At 37.4% G+C, this 17653-nt stretch overlaps 1 long non-coding RNA gene across 1 annotated transcript in view; it reads right to left on the bottom strand.

The window, feature by feature from the left end:
* Window positions 1-14670, bottom strand: part of LOC127061040 (uncharacterized) — a 125864-nt gene extending 111194 nt beyond the window's left edge. The window contains exon 1 of the long non-coding RNA XR_007780452.1: window positions 14531-14670. This is a non-coding gene — a long non-coding RNA (uncharacterized LOC127061040). The remainder of the gene's footprint in view (window positions 1-14530) is intronic.
* Between the last annotated feature and the right edge of the window lie 2983 nt (window positions 14671-17653).

Raw genomic sequence — 17653 nt, 5'->3', positions numbered from 1 at the left:
ATATGGATCCTTACCTTTAATCAATCTGTGTCCAGGGGACTTTAAAATACACACAAAGGAAGTGGAGAGCTATCATTCATAATTGGAACTGAACAGGTAACTCTCAGTAACTAACACTCTTATACATATGCATTTGTTGTTCTGCAACACATTAGAGATCTATCAACAATGGACAAAATAAGAATTTCTGCAAGAGAGACAGCAATGTAAGAGAATTGTGACCCTGATCTTCCATTTTATTACTCCAGCCATCACCCTCAACATGCACTTCATCAACAAATTGGACTGAAAAAAACACCAACACTACAAAACAAGGTGAAAACAAACCCTGGGCATATTATGCTTCATACCGTATATTCTTTCATGACAGAAAAGGTTACAATTTATCTGCAATGTTGATCAGACTTATGACTGTGTTGAAATAGGATCAGGTTTTTCATTTCTTTGCCTTTGTCCCCAGCTCCAACATATCGTCTCTCACTAATTCCTTTGGGAAATTTCCCTTCCTACACTTCATATTGGTGGTACAACATAACCACAGACGTATGCACAGAAAATGCAGGGGAACAGGTACAGTTACCATTTTTCCCAGTAGAGCTATCAGAATATTACCCAAAGCACTAGAGAAGTTTGTGAAATACAATACAGAAGTGGAAAGGTTGCACTATTTCTCCAGTATTTCTCTTCTTCACAACTATTTTTGTTGCAATGTCTCTGTAGGTATATCCTTAGAGAAAGAAGGGGTTGCTTTTGAACAGAACTGGTGTTAAAACGTATCTGAAAAACATCAACAGGTATATTTTAATTTTCATTGTATTATACTGTCCTCACTCAGACTGTAGGTAAGGAAAAGCCAACATCTTGTGCTAGTTCAAGGCCTCATTACTGTCAGATTTAAGGGATTCTTAAGAATAGGTTCATGAGCAAGCTATTTGCTCTGGAAATGTCACTTTACCAGGAAGAAGAGAAAGGAAACAGAACACAAAAACCTACAAAATATTATATTCTAGGAGTACCTTATGTGAAGAAATTAAAATTAATATGGTTTTATTGTGTCTCAGTGATACCCAGCTAACTCTTTGACAGAAGTTATTTCATATCATCTTAACAGATATTCTTGACTTACATCTGTTCTTACCTATGATAAGAATTTAGCCCAATCAGGTGCACCAGCAAGGCCAAAGTAAAAAAGGTAACTCAAGAATCATCTCCTTTCTGAATTGCAACAAGCATGCATATTTAAAACCAGGTTTCTCAGGCTGCTGTAGTCATATTTTTTTAGGTCTGTTTTGAAAGGACATAGCATGAAATCAGACACATTTCTGTTGTGTTTTGGGTTGGTTTTTTTTCTTTTTCAAAGCACAGATTCTCATTTTTGGCATGTGAAAGCAAGTCTGTAGAGAGTATATAGGAAGAATTCTATACATTCAGGTGTGCATGGTCCAAAAAACAATTTTTAGTTAGAGATGGTGCACTTTAAAAGACCAGAATATTTCCAGCACAGAAAATACTAGAGTCATATTTTCCCTATTTACTTATTTTGTATATATGTGAAGAATACCACAACAGCATTTTTATGACCTTGTTATATTGTAATCTACTCTAATTTTATGGGATCAAACAGCAGTGACAAAACTCAGCCTCTAGCCTCTGGAATTCCACTGGATATGTAGGTCAAGTCCTAGTTTTCCAGACCACTTGTACTGGTTTCCTGTTCTTGGTGGAAAAGTACTAAATGCAAAAGTGGGGGATAGGGCATGGGGGTGTGTATTTGTGCGTGTGCCTGCTTCCTAATCCCTTTGCAGCCTGCCAGCCTTCAACTGAAAATGCCATCATCACAAAGGCAGCAGTTGATTCCAACAGGAGGGGCAATAAACCATGACATTGCTACTAGGCTTAATTATAGGGGGTGTGATGTAATGTTTTTCAGTACAAACATGGTTTCACTTGGTGTCAACATCAAGACCACTGACTCAGTTTTTATTCCAAGTCCACATGAACTAGGATGTAAAGTGCCCACCCCAGTAGACTTTAAGACCTTCCAGGTGCTTAAACCTCTGACCTATATCATTTCCATCTTTTCTGGTTCAGCTGCCACATGGTGACAACCTGCTAGACTTTGTGTCTGGTCTAAAAGTGATTTAGTGCACAGTAGAATTAAAGTATTAGCACGGTATTCCTGTCCACCCAACCTGAAAGGGCTTTTTGATGGTTGTAGGAGAGGTTCCCTAGAGGAAATTGCAATATACAGGGAATTGTTGTGAGCCTATTATTGCCTAGTGCTAAGACAGTTCATAAATTTACATCTGTGACATCTATGCTTCAATTTTTTTTCATTATTGCTCTTCCTTATGATAATTTACTAGCTGCATTCCTCAATAAAAAGCTATTCTGCAATTGAAAAGTAAGACACAGACTTTATTTCACTTACAATTTTTTCCTGATTCTAAAGTAGAGATATATAAGTTAAGAAAACAGACCTAATTACAAGACAAAGTATACTTTTAAGACTCCAAATTAGTATTTCATTTAGATCACAAGTGTTTTGCTGTCAACTAATTTATTTTGCATCCATACCAAATTAAGGATAAAAAGACCAAAATGTGCCCGGCTTTCTTTTCAAAATGCTGCTGCTACTACTACTACTACTACTACTACTACTACTACTACTACTACTACTACTACACATCATTATTCTATAAAACAGAAAGTTTATAAAAATTATTCTATTAAACAATCAAGTACTGAGGGTTAGCTTGTTTGAAAAAAATCACCTTTCATTCTAAGATATCATTAATATTGCTTTAATATGACTATCAAAATTACATTAATACTTGCATGCAAGGTAGCAAAAGACAAAACAGATACGATCTAGCCGTAGACACTGCAAATAGAAAAATGGTGAATTTGGAGAAATAGAGGAGTAAATCAAAGGTTAAGTCATAGATTCAGACAACAAATGAAATTAACTTGCAAATATCTCAGAACAAATTTCTAGTAAGTTATGTTAGATGAAATATTTTTCTCTTCTAATTGGATATGAACTGCAGTAATTTCAGTGTCCACTACAGGTTATACTTTCTTTTCTTTTTTCTGCTGCAAATATCAAGGGTGTTTTTCTGGAATTTTACTTAGAATGCCTACCTCAGCACCCGCAGTATTTTAAAATAAAATTTCAATATCTCTTTGCTACTGAAGTTAGATGCCACTTCTTAACTGTAAAATTGTTTAAATTCCTATAAATTTACTTCATTTTGTAAGATTCTGCATACAAAAGCATCAATTTAAGTAAATAATTTATGCTCACCTGGCAAAATTAATGTCTTTTTTCCCTTTGTTTCAGTTACTCCTTTCTTCTGTCCTACCAGGATTATTACAGTGTGCTCCTCAAGAACATTAGACACTTCCTTGAATAAAATCATGAAAAGTAAAAAATAAAACCTATGTTTGGGCAAGTTTAACTATCATTTCCACTGATGTCAGTGGCAAGGTTTTTGCTGAATTTATGAAAAAAAAAATCCTAACCATAAAGTGAAAATGTTTTTAATACTGCCAATCTTTCACTTTAAAGGGCAAATCTTTACAAAATCAGAATCATCAGAAAACTAATAGGAAAGTCCCTGTGAAACTTAATGAATCCACTCAAAAGCTTATTATATGGCAGACTATCTTCACAAGCCTCATTTGCTTTCAGCTCTAAAATAGGCATAAGTATCTGTCTGTGCAGTCCTTTACTGCTAAGCCACTTTGACTTCAGTGGTATCAGTGTTGTCTAACAGAGCATGGTAAAAAAAAACTCGGGGAATTCTATATCAAACAAACTGCAGGGACTGTCTTCTCCAGTTTGTAGGCAGCCTGCCACATGGTTATAAATGACATTAAAGTTTTCAGGTGCAACAGCCAAAAAGTATCTGCCACTCCAGACATTATCCTCCTGAATTCTCTTTTCCACATCTCAAACACAAAAGCATAATCAAGTCTCTGGCTTCCCGCTGACAAATATAAAATGATTTTGCATGTTGCTATTTGAGACTTCTGCTGGGCAATGATAAGTTGAAAATTTAGGGATTTCACAAATATAACAAATATTTTTTAAAGCTCAATAATAATTGATAATGTAACAATATAAATTGATTTCAACATGCCTATTTTATAAATAAGAGAGCACATGCTTGGGGAAGGCCACTAAGAAAATGAGGACAGAGTACTGATTGGACGCCAGTTTTATGTCTGAGTGACTATGTGACTTCCTCATTTCCTTCCTCTGATCTCCTCCAGCACCAAAAGCCCTGAGCAGCGTGTCACACACTAAGTCAGAGTCACCTCAAATTCCATGTTACCTTCACAGTGAGTCTAAAAAGTCCACCATTCATCAATGTGGAGATCTTGCCAATGGCAGCTTAAAGTGCCATTCATGATCTTTAAAGACCTTACAGTACTCAGGGAAAAAAAGCTCTGAACAGTCCCTCAAATCTCAAACACACAGTGGAAAATGGGTTTTTGTTGGAGCTTGTAGGAGCATGGCAGCACCTGCTGTTTAGACCCAGTCAAGTGTATTCCAAAATTGGCTGTTTCTATAAGGCAGATTTACTGAATAATCCCATGCCAAAATTGTACTTTAACTAAGAGGTAAAATATTAACTCATAAGGAACATGACAAAGAATGAAGAGAAAGAACATTGTTTTACACCTGTTGTGCCACGTTTTGTACTCTAGTTGTGCTGTACTCTTATTTTACAACACAAACACATACTCAGGCTCAATCAGTTCTGATCAGACAATTTTTTGGAGGTTATCCTGAAATCGCTATTGTTTTCAGAACTGAGCCCCTGCTGAGTAGAATAAAGTAGGCACATTTTTGGTATAAATCTTAAACAATAATTATGACTTTTTAATTAAGGCCTGACACAGTACTTTCAGCTATTTTAACTATGCCAATAGCACCAACTCAGGTACAGTGTTAGAACAATGCAACAAAATACCTCCCTATAATGTAAAGGCACAATAGTCTTTCAGTGTATTATTTCAAATGATGATGACATGATCAACTGCAATATAATGCGTGAACTCCATCAATTCCACTAGGAACAAGACAGGCAATTTTAAGGTAAACATTGCCTGTTGTTGTTTTTCTTCATGTCTTAGCTTTGCCCTGAACCTAGAAGGTTTTCTAGTCTGCTTTTCTGTAAACTTGACTGTTAAATAGCAATGCAGAGTCTCCATCAGTCACCCCATATTCCTTACTCACAACCACAAACCAAAGAAGATAAAAAAGGTTTAAGCATTAATAGAAACAATCTGTGTCCAGCTGCTTAACTACAGTGAAACCATTGAGTTCTCAGATGACATTAGCATGAGCAATACGACATACTTCATGGGTGTACAATTTTCTAGTTGATCCTCTTCTTCAATGGCCAAAAATTTTAACTGATACTGCTGATATAGCTGTTTCTTCTGGATTTTTGTTGACAGCAATTCTAGTTATAAATTTTACCTTACTGCACCCCTGATCAGCACAGCTATATCGACAGTGTTTATGGGATAGACATAGTCTTTAGTTTCTGGTCCAAACTGGAATTTCTTCACTCTGTTGCAACTGTGAACCTGACTCCAAAATTAGATGAAGCTCATTAGCCAGTTTCCATCAAGACATCAAAAATAAACCAAGAGAAAACCATCAGATGATTAATCCAATCTGCTATCAGAATGTGGCTGGTATAATTCCAGTGTTATTGGAGACCTGAACTCTACTTTTACAATGTGTTTATAAGTACTGCAATATTTTTAGTTTTCCTTACTGCGTGTTTATCTTGACTCAGTGTTGATAAACAGAGTCTTGTGTAGTAAAAAAAAAAAAAAAAAAAAAAAAAAGAAGAAAAAGTTATTTAAAATCTAGGTTGTTTTAATATGTATTTAAGAAACAAAAATGTAGTATGCTGAGTTATGAATACCTGGCCAGAGTCCAACTGGCTATTAACCAAAAAGACTACCAAGGAAGAAATGAGGGAAATAAATCCCAATCCTCAAAAAATAAATAATAATAAAAAAAATTTCAGCAATTTAAGACTAAATGTTATGTGAACTGTCAGGTAGAAGGATGTTGTGACATATTTGAGACAAAGAGCTTGATTTAAGCTCCCAGTTGAACCCTTTAGGAATTTTTTATCAGGCTCAAAGTTGTTGCAATAATAAACATTCTTGTCTGTTGGTTTCTGTGTGCACAATACACAATGTTTTGAACAGCTCTTTTAAAGTGAGATTGATAGGTCAGGACATGTCTCCCTTGTTATTACATAAATGGGCCATGAGGGCATTTCAAAAACGTTCTTACTAAAAGTCTGCATAGCGGGGCCCATTTTAGCACAGCTCAGCTTAGTGAACTCCAAAGAAGGAAGAACAACAGACAATACAAATCTATACAATTTCAGCAAAATTTTTCGCTAGCCAGGCTTGCAGATAGGATATGGCTAAGAAATCATTGAACATAGGGATGCAATATTTTTAGCAGGACAGTATGCCAGAAGCAAGAAAACGGTATCTTAACGTCCTCAGATTACTTAAAATGCATTATTTTCCAGTGTCAGGAACTGCCTCTGAACTGCAAAACTTCAGGAAATTACTTTTCTATTCCGTGGACATAAATACAAGCATATTATTTGTGTGAAATGTATTCAGACTACACCTTTGGAAAGACATGGACCTTATCAGATGCTGAACAATCTTTCAAATTGCAGAATTCCAGCCAAGAACCTAACTTATAACCTGATGTGATAAGGCAGAGAAGCAATAAAGTCACAGACAACACTAAGGCAATTTGGTAAAGAGTGGTTGCAATGTTGGTATAAGCAAATGGACACATTACAACAAATGGGGACAATGATTATATGCCACTGATTCATTACAACAAGGTTTGCTACATTTCTCAGAATATGTCATCTGTGACACGCTGTTGTTACATTTCAATATGCAATAGTACTCTAAATAGCTATTATAATCTCTATCCATTTTAGTCCATAAAATGTTCCACAACACCATCCTATTCTAAAGAACTACATAAATATCATTAACCTCTAAGTTATAAATAGCAGTGTATAAACAGAAAAATGAAGAAACAGGTGCAAACAGCAGCAGAAAAATCTGCTCCCAGGCCTTGTAAAAGAATGTAACCACTTGGCATGAGCTTAACTCTGTGGCTGCTGCAGAAGTCAACAAAAACCTAATTTTTAAAAATCCCAGCCTGAAGTTCACAGGTTGTGAGGTCTTACATTCAGACTTCAACAAGTTACTTCAAAAAATTTAAAAAATATCCAAAGGTGAGTGTTTGTGTGGTTTGTTTGGGTTTTTTGGTTTTGTTTTGGTTTGGGTTTTTTTGGGGAGGAAAGAAGGAAAGAAGTTAAAAATAACGTGCCACAGAACATTAAAACTATATAAAGTATGTAACATGCCTTTCAAGCTGATGGTGTGAAACTGAGGTACTGCTTAATCATTTTGCAAGGGACAAGGAATATCTGAATAACAGCTACGTAAAGACATAGGGTCTCTTTTAAAGTTACTGAATTGATAGAACCTTTACTCTTCTAATTCAGAATCTAATAAACATATTGAAGGAAAATACACTCAAATAACTGACAGAAAGGAAGAGAGACAGATTGCAATGAACAAATATGCTTCAGGCACAAGAAAACTCCACTTTCCTTCTAAGGCTTGTTAAAGTTTTGAAGTCATAAAGCCATGAAGAAGGGCTGTTTTGTTTTTGTAGCCATGAAATGTCCACATTAGTTCTTTCAAAAGGAAATGATTTCTGATCATAACATAAGCTTAACCTGCCATCTATTGTGCAATATTGTATGGAGCATGAACTAAGATTTCAGATTCTGTAAATGTTAACACATATTATATCAATAAATCCATACTAGCTAATTTTCTAGTTCTCATCCATACAAAATACAACAAAAGCTGAAGTGAGCCACACCTTAGTAAAGGCTACAAGATTTGGCAACTCTAGCCCCACTTTCTTTTTTCTTGAAAAACCAAGGGAAACAGGTTTCATTTGATTTTATGCATGCCATAGGAAAAAAATGGGAAAATAAGAAATTGATTTTAACGAAATAATTATTCTTATCCTTCCTTCCTAGGCCCACACTACACAAACTCTACACATCCAGGGAATCAGTGGTAAGGGTGAGGGTGAAGTTCCTGGGAGACTTCAGGATATTCGAATGGTCAGGAGGTTTCTTATGAAATTCATCCCTTACCCACTACAGAGATGAAACTGGAGTCTCACAAGTCCTTGTTCAATATCACAGTAACATAGAAGACCATCAGTGTGTACTTCCCAAAGCACAGCCAAACTTTTCTGTGCCTGATGGGCAGAAGTGTAAGCCTGAGACTACAATTTATTGCTAAACAAAATAAACATCTGGTATTGGTCTGCCACGCCCACCCTAATATTCTTCAGTATAAATAAAACTGAGATTGTTCAAATGAGTTTCAAGGAAGAGGTTTTCTGAACATGAAATAGCTAATCAAGAAGAAAATGTGTTTAGTAATTCATAAAATGCTAAGTTTCACTGTAAGACATATAATACCAGTGATTTATTAAGCAATATTATTCTCATGATTGTAGTGCTATATTATTCTTACATTGTCAAGCAATCTGTAGAAATTCGTTCTGCTTCAGGCAATCCTTACCCTTGCCATACAACTGTTGGTATGTATGTTTTTCTCATTATAGTAAGCACTTTGATCTCTCAGAAAATGTTCAGCATCTTATCAACTGTAACATAAAACCTACATAGAGCAACATGATGACTGAAGAGATCATAACAATCCCAACTGTAGTTCTCACACAACCCAAAAATACACAGTGGAAAAATAAGGGGGGAGGGGACAAGATTTCTTTTGATTGTCAGTAGAGATTTAAATTCTTTTAAACACCAGATTATTTTCTCTTTTAGAGATGTCTCTTAGAGATCTGATTTTTACTGTCATCATAAGCCAGATTCAAGTAAAATAGTTTCCCTGTGACAAAAAAGCAGCCTTTAAAATTCAGAACTCATCTTCCAAAGAGCACTAAACACAACCCACATTTCTGATAATAACCAAGCATAGTCATGAATTCATAAAGTCTGTATTTTAGTGCTTTTAACAGTAAATTCTGTAACTGTTATCAATTTGAAGCACAAAGTTTAGTGTGATTTATTGTTAGTTGTAGGTCAGCCTTTTCTATTAATTCAATAGATGTGTATTCTCATAGAGAAGAGACTCAGAGTGTAGCCAAGATGTGGATGTGTGAGGTCCCTGGGAAGCAGCACAGTACCTCAGTTATTCTTCCATTATTTCATTCATTCATTTTCTCTCTGAAAAAAAAAAAAAGCATTATTCCCCATTGCAATGCATGAAAATTAGGTTGGCCCAGTTTGAGCAGGAATCTCAGAACTAAAGTAGTTTTCAAAAAAGTAAAACTTGTTATAAGGTGACAATCAGTTTCACCGTTGTGCAAAAACAGATTTGACTAGAAAAAAATACAGAATTTCTCTGAACTTGTCATCTAGCACAGTCTGGGCTTGTTAAATACATGGTTTGAATTTTCCTTGGGAGAAATATTTCTTTCCTCTCTTCCAGTTCCCTGAATTTTCCCTCCCTTTCAGGTCTCTCATCATTTCGCTATCAGTAGGTATATCTAAACCCTGTGCTTCACACCGGCTTTTCTATGCCTATAGGCACATGAAGGAGGGCCTGTAAGCAAGTGAAAACAAATCTTAACAAACACAGGCAAGTAAACGCTGATAGATAAAGAGGAAGCTTTCCCCACAGATAAAAATGGAAAGGATAAATAACCTTCCAAAAAGGCGAAGTGAAGGGGTCTTAACATTTTGTCTATCGTGTTTTACACCTGGGGAGACATTGCAGACACATATTAGCAAAGACAAAAAATTATCTAACCAGCATGAAAACAAGAAAGAAAAACACTTTAATCAGAAGTTATAGTGTTCAAGAGCAAACCCTCCAGCTTTATAAATTGCTGTTAGCAGGGGCACTACAGTGAATCACTTTCAGCAGCATTTGCAAGGTCTCAGCCTCTCTCAAAGGCAGTGATGAAAACAAACTCCAAATCCAACACATACCACAAAGTGGCCTTGGCTGAGAAGCTCAAGCCTGAACAGTCATGTCTGAGGTGTTTGAAAAGGACATTTTGGCTGGGCACCAGCTCTGTGACTGTGTTTGGGAGATCATCTGTTTAAGGTATTTCTTCATGCTTTTGCTTTCATGTTTGTCACACCAGACTTGACCACAAAATATGAGACACATTACTTTTGTTAATGCAGGAAACTGCTAGTGACAAATTTATTTTCCCTGTTATTCTACACTTATTTCAGCACAATGTTCAGTATGTTTATCTGAAAGTCAACTACTGCTATTTAATTTTTTAATAACTACTGTTATTTAATTTTGTTGGGGAAAAATAAAAGTTGACTTATGAAAGTCCTTATTTGTACTAGTCTGCTACACTCTCATATGTGATTATTTTCTTATAGAAAGGAAAAAACGTGTGTCTCAGATTCACTATTTTTATATTAGTGAATTTGGACCATAAAAGGAACATGGTTAATAATGGGGATCTTACACAATTAACTAGGGATGAACAGATTAGTTTCAAGAGCAAGTACCAAGCAAAAAAAGACATGTCAACATTTGCAGAATATTACTCGAATTTACTGAGACTGGAAAATGCTCAATATTTAATGGCATTGTAACATATTCACTTAATTTTAATTTTTTAAAAATCAAAATCAGTGTAATATCATTCCATAAATTGAATGCAAATATATTCTCCCATAAAGTGGAGGAAAGAAGCATGAAAATAATTTTTAGCAGGGTGTCAAAATGGTTTTGCATACAACGCTGCATATATTTACTGTAAGTTCTTCCCTCAGTCCAGAATCTGGCTTTCATTAACATAATCTTCCAACTGTGCATGATGTTGGTGTTATCTTCACTCTCTGATTTCTAAAAATACCTGCAATGACCCTCTACGCTCTCTGGTTTGGGGTGTTATGATCCGGTTTAAACACAGAAGAGCAGAAGAAACTAATTAATTCTCTGTGAAAAAAAGTGGATCAAACCCAGAACTGTTCGAAATATACCCAAAAGACGTGACTAAAACCAGACGAGGTTAGATCTTGGTGCCAAAAAAAAAAAAAAATATATATATTTTATTTAATAGTAAAAGAGGCAAAGAGAAAGAGCTGAAGAAAAGAGAAAAAGAGGTGTGCATGGGGGTGGGAGGGCAGGGAGAGAGTGACAGGGGTAAGGCGGACACATATCACCCTTCCGAGGGTGCCGACGATGTCTCTTTGCTCCCTTCCATCTGGTCTTGGTGGTGAGGGTCCCACTGCTGCGCCGCCACTGCGCGACACCACCCCACCCAAAAATACCGAATGCCGTGGATGGATGTCGCTGCGGGCAGGTGGGGACGCCCAGGTGCCTCCCTCGCAGGGACCCAGTGTGACAGCGGCCCTCGCAGCGCCGGGCTCTGCCGGGCCGTGCTGCCGTGCCCAGGAGCGGGGTCCGGGAGCCCTCGGGGATCGATCCTGTGGCGGGGCCGCGGCACCCCCGGCTCCTTCGTGCGGCCGCGGCTTCTCCGGGGCGAAGGGGCCCCTCGGCCGAGCCCCCGCACAGCCGGGCTGGGCGGGCACTGCCCCAGCAGGGCCTTTCCCCACAGCCCAAAGCCTCTCCCCGCCCTCGGGCCAGGCCTGCGCGGGCCCGGCAGCCGAGAGCCCGGGGCTGCGCTCTCCCTCCCAAGGTGCTGAGCTTGTCTGTCCCCTGTGAATTTGTTCTAATGCCCAGCCCTGAGTTGTTACTTTATTTATCTTCATCAGCGAGCGGTGTAGGGCCTCAGTCAGGGCCCCATTCAGGGTGTGGTGGTCTTTCCTGCAGCTTTCGTAATACAGTTTTTTCTATAGTAGGCAAAGGTTCTTAATGAGAATGTTTAAGTCATAAACAGTAATATCTCAGTCTCCAGCATGGGGTTAGTTTGTTTTCTAATCTGTGCTGAAAGTACTCCTAGTTACTACTATTAAAAGTTGACTTTTACCAGCTGCCATAACAACATCTATCCTTTCAGGAACAGGAAAAGACAATAAAATTTCAAGTAACTATTATCTCGCTGTGAACTAATGACTTCGTATATCCATTCCCAAATACCTCACAGGGGAAAAGGGATAAATTTTCTTTAATGTTTAGAGAATGCTTTGGACGCCTTAATGATAAGTATTAGAGACACACGTGTGAGTGGCTATGAAGGGGTTTAGTCTTCTGTAGTTACATGTGTCACATGGATCTCTATTCAGCAGTTGTGAAACCAGGAAAGCCACTCCATCCCTCCCTTTTACAACTGGACAGCAGACAGAAAATATTACAAAGACTTCATGGTTTAGGACAAGGATCAGGAGAGATCACTTACCAAATACCATCAAGGACAAAACACACTCGCATTGGGGATATTAACTGAATTTCTTAATAAAAAATCAGAGCAGGATAATGAGAAATGCAATAAATCTTAACAACACCTTCCTCTCATACTTCCTTCCATCTCAACCTCCACTTCTTTCCCTGCAGCAGCTCAGGGAGATAGGAAATGAGGGTTATGATGAATTCATCACACATTGTTCCTGCCACTGCTCAGGGAGAGAAGTCCTTCCTCTGCTCCACTGTGGGGACCCCCTCACAGGACATAGTTCTCCACAAACTCCTCCAACATCAGATCATGCTACAGGCTGGAGCTCTCCACAGTCTAGTCCCTTTCTCCATTTAAAAAAGTAATTAAAATAGCAATAGGTGAACTAGCAGCTTTGGGTTTTTATCTGGTACATGGAATTGTCAGCTTCTGGAAAGCAAGGTGGGTATAAAAGTAATTTCGTAGAATTAAATTTATTGTAAAAAGACAGCAGAAGCATGTTTCATGAAACAAAGAAGAAACTTTCTTCTTATTCAGTGGACCAAGGCAACAAACAACTCACAGTGCAAGTTTCTTACCCAGCCTAAACATCTCCATTAGGGATACGCATACGCAGCAATTTTTAGGCCGACAGGAACTTGCCCTGACTATATTCCAGTTAGCTCAAAGCTGCAAGACACATTACCAAATCTGAACTAGAATACCAGCTCTGAGAGGCGCTTACTATGTTCAGGCTGAGCCTGTACTAACAAGGTTTCTAGCTAGTTTGGAGAACAGAAAAAACGAGCTCATGCCCACCTGGCCAGGCTCAATGTAACCCAAGATTCAGAAAAGGTGTCTCATCCTGGAGGACTGCTTATGTCTCTTTGGAACAACACAGGCGATTAAGGGTATGAAACAGCAGTGAACGGAACTTCTTAGAACAGGCAATAAAGGATCTGAAAGCACCCTCTCAATTCTTGGTAACTACAGACAATGAAGATGGTAATAAGCAGAGTTCTTGCCAAGAAACACTAGGTTTGAGGATACATACATAGGTGTTGTGACTGAAAAATAAGGACAAAAGTAGCTTTAGGAATGTTTTCATTAAAGTCAAAATTCATAAGAAACATCAAAAATGCATTGTAATATTAGTAAACAAGAATGCTGCCACCTACACACATGCATGCAATACTTAGTATCCTCAAAATTAATCAGACTTGTCTCTAGATCACCTGCTCACCTATGTTGCCCAGCTGGCAGAAAGCCAGTACAGCCAACCATGTGCCGGCCATTCCCAATTCATCTGGAATACACAGGGAGTGTGCTGTACACAACATGCCTTGTGTGCCACAGTCCCTGATCAGTGGGTTTCAGCATATTTCAGTCAGTAGGGGCTGACTATTAAGTAGGGTGTCAGGTGACTCAGAGCCCTCCTGCTTCTACAGCCTACTACTGTGTTTAAGGCACTTTGATCTGGCCAGCTGATTTCAGCTGTGATAATTAAGCCACTGTGTAACACTCAGTAACAACCTCCGGACCAGGAAGAGTTAACTTGTAAAATAGCGCTTTGTGAATTAAACCTGGCAAAAGCTCACCATGCTTTCCTTCTCAGGGATTACATCTTTACTATGCAAATTCTGACTGTAGACAGGCAAATGGATATACTGGAATAAATCAAACTTCAGCACTTACATTGCTAACAACAGTAAGAGAATATAATACACCAAGCAGATTTATATCCTGTTGGGTAATCCTCCAGGATTTCCCTTGCTGAAAAGTCAGACCCAGTTTATGTCAGAAGCAGTCAATAATACAGAAGACTAAAACATGGAATTGAGTGTGTGTCAATTTCTTAATTCATAAAGAAAGTAGCTTTTCTTTAGTAACCTCACCTCCCTCAGAAGGTGGTGCAATATTTCTGCAGCAGGAGAGTAACAAAAATTAGACATTTTAGAGATATGCGTTATTTAGCTAAACCACTATCAAAGCAAAACAACAATAATGGCAACAAATTTCTGTCAAGACTCACTTGCATGAGAAACAAGGTTAGGTCCCCCTCTGAACTTTGAATAGAAACATTATTTTTACCTCCACAAGAAGCCATTATCACTCTTTCACCAAAAGGAAGGTCATACCATCTTTCACAAAAGATTTTCCTGCTCATAATTGCCGCCTGCAGTGTACAGACAAATGCAATCTTTTAAAATGCTAACTGTGTTATACTTGCACCCGAGGGATCCAATGGAGCAAATGTAATGTGGCCTAACCAGTTTGTCTTAGCAAGACCTTACAGTGCTGATTTGAAACAGCTGAACTAAATCAACAGTTACCTTGAGCCAAAGGCCTTCGGAGAGCAATTAGAGTCAAAGCTTGGGTTTTGAACCCAATATGCCCTGTCAGTCTCAATGATTTGTGTTTGTTGTACTCAGCCTCATTTCCTGCATGAAATACGAGGCTGTATAAAGAGGAAAAATTCCCAAGATTAAAAAATATTTGACCTCAGTGCATTTGCGAGCATGAAAGTACACATGTCTAAATGACCATTTTGGTTTGTAGTACAAAGTTCTATTGATGTTGGCAGGCTGAGCTTCCCTGTCTCAAAGCCACATGAATGGTTTCAAGTTTCAGCCAAAAAATGTTTTCCACATGCTTTAGTGTGGGCCAATTTACACAGCAGATTTTGCAGAGTCTGTGGCCAAGTGCTTCATAAAGGGCTGCCTTCTTTGGGATCAGGGAAACCACAACAGACACATTGCTAATGCAATCTAATTATCTGCTTGAATATTTTTCCAGATGTATCCAATGTCTAAAAATACTGCAATAAAAAAGGTATTATTTGGCTCCTTGGACTGAAACAGTGGCATAAAGAACCTGCTTGTCTACAGGGGAAGTTATAACGAAGTAATTCTGTGACTGCCTTTAAATCAGTCAGACAAAACTCAACAGCCCAAAGGTACGCTATTTCTTGCCTCATGTTTGGAATTAGCCTCCCAAAGAAAACTATGAATAAACGGGAGCGGGTTTTTTTGTTGAAAACTGCATCTATTTCTTACAAAGCAATTTCCGTCATTTGCAGATTACAATTTGATATTGGGTAGGCTCATCTAATACAAAACATCTTTGCACTGCAATGAGATGTAAGACAAAGATTCTGGGCAGTGGTATATGGATAGTCATGTCATGAGTTATTGCTTATTTTTATGATTTTACTACTAGAGTTCACTACAGGTGAACCATTAGATGCACAGGCAGGATCACTCAGTATCGTCAGTACCCCAGGTCCAGACAAACATAAAAACTGAAGTGGCTTTTTTCCCCCACAAGTCTTCCTAGATTCCCTGCTTGCTGTCACTGCTTGCTTCCTTTCTTTCCACTAATGTGCCTGAGAAATCAAAATGTGGCATAGGTTATTCAAACAGGAACTGACCATTCAATAGATTTTTCTGTAGTTCTATATTTTGGTAAAGTAATATAAGTAAAAATACAGATGTATTTTTACATCTGTATTTACAGATTTACAGAGTTTTCATATGGAATAATATGCAGTTTGCATAACCTGCAATTCCAGAAACACCGACCTCTTTCAAATGCTTTTACTTCTGTATTTTACAAAGTATTTACAATAACAACTTTCTTAATCCCTACAAGAATACTTTATTTTAGGACATAATCAAACTAGATGTTTAATTTTTTTTAATATCTAACTTTTCCTTAGTCTAGTGCTTATTGGGAAAATAACAAAGATGAAGCAGTAACTTACATTTATTTTCTGAGTATTCTCAGCCACAACCACAAAAAACCAAATTAAAAAAAAAAACCAAAACACAAGCCATCAAACCAAACCAAACAAAACCAAAAAAACCACCAACCTAAACAAACAAAAAACCCAATCCAAACCAAACAAAAACAAAAACAAAAAACAAACAAAAACAAAAACAAAACAAAAAAAACCCCCCCCCCCCAAAAAAAACACCAACCAAAAAAAAAAAAAAAAAAAAAAAAAACCCTAACCAATAAAACACACAAATTCCCCAAACAGTAGCAACAACAACCTTGATTTCCCACAAATCACTAAAATGAATGATCACTGGTGCCAAGGTTAAACAGGCTGGAGCTGAAGCTGCGGCTGCTGAATCTGAACACAATATAAGAAGAATGCTGCAAACCACATGGGAGACCAGGAAGAATCTGCTTTGGTATTTTTGGCATTTCAGTGTAGTTCTTGAATTATTTGAGCTATTTCCATGCTCAAATAATGATGTTTGTCATTTACAAGAGGCTGTGGTTATGCGTGTACTCTTAAATACTTGCATGAGAAGAAGCATTTGCCAGTCTTATGACTTGGCTTATTGGATAAGGAGAGGAACAGTGGGATAGAGAGATTAGTCCAGAAAAAGATAGGGGTCTTTCTAGTGTTTTAAATCACTGTTTGTATATTTAAAAGGAAAAGTAAACTTCATCATTTTACCTGTCTTCTCTCAACAAATTGGCTTGCCACAGTTCAACATGCTTACTTTTATTTTCATAAAGTAAATTCACTGGCTTTTCAAATAAATTCCAAAAACTTGAGAAACAGTAGAATATAGAATCTATACATTCTGCAAATATTTGCAGTACAATGACACGTCATATAACATTGAAGAAATGTTATTGAAGAAATGTCATGTAAAAGCACATTTGTGTCCATCACACACATGCAAAACAATCATGTTATGAAGCTGTCAGTCAGTATTCAAAATTATAATATTTCAAACAGGTTACAGAGGTTGCAAAAATCCTCAGTTAGCAGTGTAGATGAACAGTAACTGATTAGCAAAAAAAGTAAAATTTGCAACTCCCTCTAATTAAAATGAGGTTTCAAAAGGTCTGCTATGGACACACTCCCTTGACAGCACATTTTTCAACTAAGTCAGACATATTGTACACTCTATTGCATTTTGCAATAGAGTGTACAATATGTCTGACTTAGTTAAAAAATATTGCACCTTTTTTTTTTTACCACACTGAGACCAACCTACTAATGCAAACAGACAGTTCCGCCAGTTAAGACATACATGCCTGTAGATAAAGATATACATGAGGTCTGAATCACACAGATTTATCTGTCATGTACATGAAATAATGAGAAAGATTCTTCTGGTTTTGGTTCTTTCTGTCTTATGTAAAATACTATGCTTACTTAATCGTGTTAACATCTGTATAAGAAACTTT

The sequence above is a fragment of the Serinus canaria genome, chromosome Z, assembly GCF_022539315.1.
Source record: "Serinus canaria isolate serCan28SL12 chromosome Z, serCan2020, whole genome shotgun sequence".
NCBI lineage: Eukaryota > Metazoa > Chordata > Aves > Passeriformes > Fringillidae > Serinus > Serinus canaria.
Note: the sequence above shows the minus strand (reverse complement) of the source record. Positions and strands in the feature narration are given on the sequence as shown.